We start from the raw sequence: 8,674 nt of genomic DNA, 5'->3' as shown, positions 1-8,674 counted from the left end.
TGACAAGACTTGGCTTAATGGCTTAAAACGCAATCCTACCCAGAGAAGTGTGACAACTAGCCCCTGCACTCTTTTTTAACAAGTGAGAGAGAATGCACTATAATTGGATAAAAATATATAATGGTGTTTTGTGCATATAACGTCGCATCGGTCATAGCCAATCGGTTTCAAAGCAGAAATGTGACTATTTTAGGCAGGTGATGTTGTAGGTTGTTTGTGGTGAAATTCCGCTATTGGCACGTGTGCAAATCCATCTCTCGCGCACTACAGACAGAGCAGTGTTGTCTCGAGCTCGCCGTGAGCGGACTGTTACCGAGGAGGAGGGAGGGACACGCAGTCCTGAGATGCTCCTTCATGAGGAGCAAAGCAATATATCAGCGACTCCAATGCGGTGCCAAATGTTTCTAATTCGGTTTCTGCGTCTGTTTCCCGCGGGATGCCGTTTGGTAAAAAATGCGCATATGAAATAAACGTGGGTGGGATGCCTTCTGCGTTGGCCACTGGATCTAACAGCCGTTAAAATGCGGATCTGCATTTAGTAGAAACGATGGAAAATATATCTGTATGCTGAGCAAACTGGATGGGAGATTTCTGAGGGAGATGTTTGAATAGACACTTTGTCCTTTACGTATTTTTCTCGCCTTCTGAATGGATTGTATCCGCGTTTCTCCTCAAAAGGTCTTATTTTTTGGTTTACCTACTAAAAGCTTCGATATCGTACTGTTTTTACTTCACTTGATAGTGCCATGTTTCCTCTGAGGCGATCCGACGTGAGGCGAAAAGTCTGACTGGACCTCCTTCAGAAGCAAACCATCAACACTTCTGGATTCTTCGACCATTTTTTATTCTAACTGTGTTTTGGAAGGTTAAAATTCACGTTTTGGATTAAATACACGCTGAACGGAAAGTCTGTTCTGGGATTTCAAACGATCGTTTGAATCGAGTCAGCCGTTTGGAATAAAGAACCGTTAAGAATCGGCGCCAAAGATTTTGCGGCTGATTTGGATGCGATTTCATGGTCTATATTAATTAATATATCGTTTTACAGATATTCATTTATCCAAGTGAGCATATTGTTTCGAGACTCTGGACCCAGAGGAGGTGATTTAGACATATTCCATCTGAAGATCGTGTACATTTCTGTGCTGCTCCGAACTTGAGGCGTTTGGATGCTCCAGGACGGAGGTAAAGCATTATTACTTCAATTGGAAGGATTTAAAACGCCAACAAAACACTTTGTGATCCAATACTTCGGTTATTTGCATTCAGTTTGGAGACTGTGCTTAGCTTACACTCAACGCCAGTTTGATATTTAATTAATCAAACGTTAGAGGTCAAATAATGAGCTATTGTTTGATTGTGATGCGATACCTTCTTGTTTTTTTGTATTTGCTTTGGTTAGTCAGTGCGCATCGCAGGACTTGGTCACATTTGAGACCACGGAAGAGCGACATTTTGATGAAAACAACTTATTGGATTTGGCATTAGCTACTGGTGTTGCCAGTCAGAAAACGTTCCTCTTGAAGGACCTTCTGGCAGACAGTCATTAAACCTTCCCCTTTTCCGTTTCTTTAACATTTAAATGTCAGTGTTTGGAAATGGGACGCCGTTGGTTAAGCAAAGGTTTGCTCGAGAGCCCAAGTTGCGCATTTGAACGGTTTCCTCAGTAGGACAGATGGGAATTGTTGGGTTTATCGGTAACCTGGAGACTTCAGTGAAATCTCAGTAATTTTAGAGATGAGACAAACACAGCGGGTCCGGTACCGCAGTCCAAATTGAGTCCCGGGGCTCGCGGTGCCGTTGTTGGGGTGTGTCTGCGGCTGGGCGCGCGAGTGGAGCAGCGGCCGCTGGGGGCCACTGGCACATAACTCACACACACACACACACACACACACACACACACACACACACACACACACACACACACACACACACACAAACTACACTTAACAAATGCATATAACTAGTATTCTAATAAAGTATTTGAATGCTTGAAATGTGTATTAGATTAAAAAAAAATGCAAACCAAGTCATTAACTACTGCTTTCATAAGTTTACACACCATCAAGCATAAAAATTCCAAATGGGGGTTTTATAGCGATTCAATAGAAGAGCCATTGGTCCAACTTTATCAAATATGTACTTACATTTAAATAAATAATATGGTACAATGCACTTATTGTGTAGGCCTACATACATGTTTTTACATTGTACTTATTTAACAATATATATTTGTATGTAATTACATCTGTAATTAATTTCTACACCTTAACCTGCCCCTACCACCAAACCTGTCCCTAGGTGCACAATATGAAATATGAACACAATAAGTACACTGTATCTTTATTTATTTTAGATTTTTTTTTAATGTAAGTACATAGTAGTTAAGACCACTTAATATAAAGTGAAACTGAACCATTTTTGGTTTCCTACAGAACCTTTGAGTGAGCAGTTCTTAAAACAACCTTTATAAAGAAGTTTTAATGAAATGCCAATGCTCCGTGAATGTTGAATGTTTTTCATGGAACCATCAATTCCACTAAAGAAGCTTAATTTTTAAGAGTGATGAAGACTTGTTTTGGGTTCCCTTAAGAATCTTTCAATTAACACTTCTTAAAAGAACCATTTTTTATAATCTAAAAAAAATCTTGTCCATTATAATAAGCCTTTTGTGCAATGGAAATTCTCCATGGGGTGGAAAATCAAGTAAATGGAAATAAAGCACTAGAGTGTACCATGGTATGCCATCATATTATTCCATATTAAGTCCATATTGAGCTGAAATGAATCTTGCTTCAGCATCTCAGTTGTGTTGTATTGTTAAGATGTGTGTTATTTTTTCCCTCAAGTCGATGTCTGTGAACTGTTAAAATAGAGTGACTGTTAACTTCAGTAGTTTGGTCTTCAAATCAGAATTCATATATAGACCAACAGGTACAGCAAGTAAAAACTCAATTTATTTTCTCCACAGATACTGTAAATTGATTTTTGAACCAACCATGAGCTCCGAGGTTGTGAAGATGTATGCTTCTGTAGAAGCCCAAGTGATTTCAACTCAACCTGTTTAAAAGCCAAACTCTAGATGAATAACAACACTACAAGTAATCTTGAAGAGAGATCGACCAATCAGACCAAATGCTGTCACCATGTGAGTCAGTTTCCATTTACATTTGATTTGGAATATTTAGGAGTAAACACAGTAAGTGTAACACTTTACAATAAGGTTCCTTTAGTTGACATAAGCATTAACAATAAGCAGTTTATTTGCTACAGAATTTATTAATCATTGTTAACACTATTTAATAAAAAAAAAATACAACTGTTCATTGTTAGTTCATGTTAGCCCAGGTCCATTAAATAATATAGACATATACAATTTATTAATGTATTTCTAAATTAACACAAACTAAGTACTTAATTTTTCATTGTTAGTTTATGTTAACTAATATTTTCCAAATGCAACCTTATTGTAAATTTACCAACTTAAGGAATGTCTTTATATGTAAGATATATCAGCAGTTTTACATTTTACTGTAATTTTTCAATTGATTACATCATTCACAATGCATCATGGGAAACCGGTTCATTAAATCATAAAAGTACACAGTTTAGGTTTTATCTCTTTTCCAATTTTCATACTATTTAACTTCAAATTCAGCTCACAGTCCGTTAATTCAAGGCTAGGATCTCGTTATTTAAGATGTTTTTTTAATCCCTGTGGAGATAATGAATGTGAAGAACACTTTAGTAAACAATGCAACTGGAAAAAAGTCATGGCTTATCGATAAACCAATTAAAATATTCTATCCTCCAAATAAATGGGTTTGTCCACAACTAAATAGCTTAAACTGAAAAAAAATAAATAAATAATAATAATCCTGAACATACAGTGTGTGCTTTATATTTATATTTAAAAAAAGTTTTTTATATCTATGCATTCATTAAATACTTTATAAATATAAATACATATGTACATCTGTTAGGGTTAAAGATTATTCTACTGTAATTGGCTTTAAATGAAATTAATGTAAGTATATAGTATGTGTGCATTAAGATTGTGAATGTGTATTTGGTCTTTGGGCAGCAGTCAGTGTTTCTATCCACCGGTTTCCAGTTTGTCTTTACAAATAACGCGGCTGACTCAGTATTACTCACCCGGCAGCAGCAGCACATGTCCGCTTTCTGATGACTCTTTCCTGTACCGCAACGAGGGCTCTGTTATTGTAATACTATAATTACAGTGTAAACAGAAGCCTTATGAAATGTGCCATGTGTTCAGCCGCAGCCGAATTGCACTGAGCAAAGATCATGTGACGTAGAACCTGATTGTGATTGGTTTAATTCACGAGTCTAACCCATGCTTTGGCCCCTGTCCTGTTGCTGGATCCTCATGGGACGGGTGACGCTCTGCAGGTAGTAAATGGTTAATGCTGATGACATGGATTATCCCATGCACAGGCGTGCATATTAGATTCGATTTTAATAAGTAGAACATGCTTTGGGCTGGTTTCGAGGAAGGATAATTCTACTCCGCTTGCGTTACACAAACAGACCCTAGGCTTAATAACGCCGATTGTGTTCTCATCATGTTTAATTCAGACACGGCATGTTTTTGCCATGTCTCCTGGTCTACCGCTCGTCTGAGTGTGTGTGTGTGTGTGTGTGGAGTTTAACCGAGCGTTAACGTATCATAGAGACTGTCGACGGCACTAATGGAGTCGCTAGTTGGTTTGCGTCATTTCTTTCAGGTTTGGGCCTAATTAAGCCATTCCTGCTTTCGTGTCAGACGCTTGGTAGATCACGTCTTAATGAGCACCTGCATCATTACAGTCCCGTGTACTGATGATTTGAAGTGAAAATTCATTTAAATATAGAAACCTTTCTCTCACTTCTCATTTGCAGTGAACTGAGAAAACTGAATTGAACAGAACTCAAGTTACTTTGAGACTTTTCATCTCGCAGTGAAAAGTGAAAAATACATTTTACAGAAAAAAAAATAATAATAAAGCCGGTTAATTCTTTTTATGACTTTAATGTCATATAATTTAAGATCATTTCTATGGAAGCTTTCATTGTGACTTTGAAATTTCAATTCAGACCTTTTTCCCGCCATTATATACTAAGAACTTCTAGGTATTAAGTCAGAATTGTGAGATAAAAAGTCACAATTACCATTTTTTATTTTATTCCATTGAAGAAAAATTTAAAAAGAAAAAAAGGTTGTTAAATAGAAATTTAGAATTGCAAGAAAACAAGTCCCAGTTGTGAGATAAAACCTCCCAATTTCACACTTGCTCCATCAAGTGGAAATATTATCATAATGCACCAACAAAACATTGGTAAAATATATATCCTTTTCTTTTAATTTTTTAGGTGAAATATAACATTTCTTGACAGTTTTTGTAAGATTATATGTATCTGACATCTCTAATGTGATGCATTTCTGTATAAAACTAAATATTTAGTGGGAAATGATTGTGGAAAGTGGGCTCATCTTATTTAAGAATATTTGTATATTTTCACCTTAGGGTGTTTCTAGCTTGCGATAATGTTATGAATAGTAAATAAAGAATCTGTGATATTCTGGCCTTTCTAGATTTGGTTTGAGTTGCTCCTTCAATGATATTGCAAACCCTCAGTGATAAGACACATGCTAAACGAAGGGTTTGTTGAAGTAGAGGTCATAATTCTGCTATCAGAGTTTTGTTTTGTCGTCACTTTTAGCAGATTCCTGCTGCTGTCTGAAGGGAAGGCGTTTATTTTTGTTGGTTATTGGCTGATGAGATATCAGAGAAAGCTCTAAGCTTCTTTGTGCAAGAGCGAAAATCACTTTTAGCCGCGGATAAGAGGGAGATAATATCAGTTAAATCCTGCGGCCTGCGTTAGCATGCAGCATTAGCCGTGTAATAGCATATGGAGTGCTGTTGGACAGAGAGGGATCAGATGGTCACCAGCCGTTTTCCGCAGTTCCTTCTTAATCGCAGAGGGTTAACTGTTGTTTCAGATGCACGCAGAGACAGATAGCCAAGCCCTTTTAGATATTCACAGCGCATGCTTTTAAAATTCCCCCATGGGTGCAACTGAAGCCTGCTATGGCTTGATAACTCGTGTGCTGTCAGTCACTGTCGCTGACGCCGAGAGGAGCTACACGTTCTGCTCCAGAGCTTCTTCTCTTCTGCAATAATTTGAAAGTTCTGTGGGACACGTCTGAATTTGTCCTGTGGTGACATCTAATTAAGATGGAGAAAGAGACACCAAATTGATGAGCTGTTTGCAAATGAACACTTTTGAAAAGGCCTTCTGACACGGGGCGCCAGCTTCACCTCTGATTTCAGAGAATGTGACAGATCGGTCATGCGTCACTCATTTGAGTCCCTAAGTCTGACAGATGTCCTGTGATTGGCTCAGAGGTTGTGGTGGGCGTGTCTCACGACAGACTAATTTCATATAATATATACTACATGTATTTGCTGGTGATTTTAATAATGAACTGGTATGGATAATTATTTAATATTATGATTTTTAAAATTTTTAAATACAAGTGATACTGCAGTTGCATTCACTGTTATTTTAGTATCAAGTCAAGCCTTTGTTTATACAGCACTTTATACAATACATATTGTGTGCAGTGATGTCATCATCCAGCTCAGTTCTTTTTTTTTTTTTTTTTGATAATTAATTGAATTGAGTACTTCATCTCATTTGTTTATTTTCTTTTTATTTGGAACTTAATGCACACAAACCAAAAGCTTTTATAAAATAAGTTTCAAATAAAAGGGAAAATACTCAAATGACGTGAATCACCTTTAAGTATTTAATTCAGTTAATTATCAACAAATAGACTTTATGTGTAAGCAATATTACAACTTGTTGCATCCATTGTCGTTTAAGCATCATTGATGTACCATTATAAGCCTAGTTTATATTTTCAATTCATTTTTCATTTTTATATTTGCTGTTCACACTTATGAACATATATTCACAAAATTTCTGTTGGTTGACATATAATCTGTCATGTCACCCAGCACAACTCTAAAGAAAGGAGCGAGGGAGGGAAATGGTAGGGAGCTACTGGAAGCCAATAAGGGGAAATTGAGATACTGAATAAATGTGATCAAGTATGTGTGGAGCTGTTGAACTGTCAGGGAAGGCGGTTTACAGAGAGAGCCAATCTGTCCATGAGCCTCACCAATCCGCAGGGTGTGTCATGCTTGTCAAAGATGCCATTCATGTGGAAATAAGCGTGAAGGGATGAAAAACAGCTTCAGCTTGACACATATCTATTTCCTAAAGCAAAACTTGAAGCCCGAGGGGCAACAAAGAGAGAGTGATAACCTATGACCACCAACAGGATGCCAGAGCTAGTGCCTGGTTCAGTCTTTCCATCGTGGTGGCATTAAAATACTGACTTTAATGAGTCTGAATGCTGGATTTGCAAGCAAGGTTATTTAGTAACTAGGTCTGTTTAAGTGAAAACTTTAATTAAATATGTTAACACTGCCACATTGGACTCCAGTAAACACATATTGGATTTAATGGCCAACAATAGAAGGTTGGAGTTGGTTGGCTTTGGATGTCAGAGATTGGTTACAGTGGCCAGCATTAGAAGGCTGGTTTGGTCGGAGTTGATTGAAGTTTGTTGATATTTGTCATTGTTGGTTGGCATTGGTTGGTTGCATTGTCAAGCATTAGAAGGTCGGGTTGGTTGGAGTTGATTGGTGTTTGTCACTGTTGGTTGGCATTGGTTTCAGTTGGTTGGCGGAGCTTTGTTCCAGTAGCCGACATTAGATGGTTGGATTGGTGTTGGTTGGTGTCAGCTGGTGTTGGCTGCCATTGGTTGACATTGGATGCCAGAGGTTGTTTTAAATGGCCAACATTAGAAGACTAGAGTTGGTTGGTGTTGGCTGCAATTGGTTGGCACTGTTTGTTGTTTGATACAAGAGCTTGGTTCCAACTGCCAACATTAGAAGATTGGAGTTGGTTGGAGTTAGTTGGCATTGGTTAGTGTTTTTTGGCGTTTGTTGGGTCAGATGACTTTTTAATACCATCAACACATTTAATCAAATGTAATGATATTTTAACTGCTGAAAATTCTAAATTCTGATTAGAACATTTGGAGCTGATTGAATTGAATCAAAGCCACAGCATAAGCTTCTCTTTCACACACACACACAGGTCCCTGGTCGACCAGTAAATGATGGATAAAAGACCCTCTTAATGGGTCAATTATTTATAAATCAAACTGAAATGGAACACTTGACAAGTCATTTGGTCATTGAAGGTCAGGTGTAATTAACGAGTGAAACACTGCCTTTCAATAAATTGTTTGTATCAGTAATGTTGTGTTCTTAAAGTGTGTGTAAATTGTTTAATTGTGGAGTGTTTGTATATCCTTTCTGCTTTATAGACTATATATACGCTGGCAGCCAAAAGTTTTTTCTTGTCTCAGAATCCTTGTATAGGCTTACTGTAGTAAATTGGGGGAAGTCAAGACATTTTTTTATGTTAATCCTCCATAGTGCACCTTAAAAAAGAGCTAAATGCATTAATGTGATGAATACAAAACAAAGTGAATATTTGAATTGGTTGACAATCAAGTCAGCGAAGAAACAAACTGATTTGGAGAGATGTTTGCCACTCGAGCTCTGTTTTGGTAGAAATGGGGTAAAAGAGA

At 37.4% G+C, this 8,674-nt stretch overlaps 1 protein-coding gene across 1 annotated transcript in view; it reads left to right on the top strand.

Annotated features, from left to right (window-relative positions):
• The first annotated feature begins 278 nt into the window (after positions 1-278).
• lrfn1 (leucine rich repeat and fibronectin type III domain containing 1) overlaps positions 279-8,674 on the top strand; it is a 103,659-nt gene continuing 95,263 nt past the window's right edge. Inside the window, exon 1 of the mRNA XM_052616623.1 lies at positions 279-1,185. The gene's annotated coding sequence lies outside the window, so the exon portion shown is untranslated. The remainder of the gene's footprint in view (positions 1,186-8,674) is intronic.

This window comes from Carassius gibelio, chromosome A15 (assembly GCF_023724105.1).
Source record: "Carassius gibelio isolate Cgi1373 ecotype wild population from Czech Republic chromosome A15, carGib1.2-hapl.c, whole genome shotgun sequence".
NCBI lineage: Eukaryota > Metazoa > Chordata > Actinopteri > Cypriniformes > Cyprinidae > Carassius > Carassius gibelio.
This window is presented reverse-complemented; position numbering and strand designations above follow the sequence as displayed.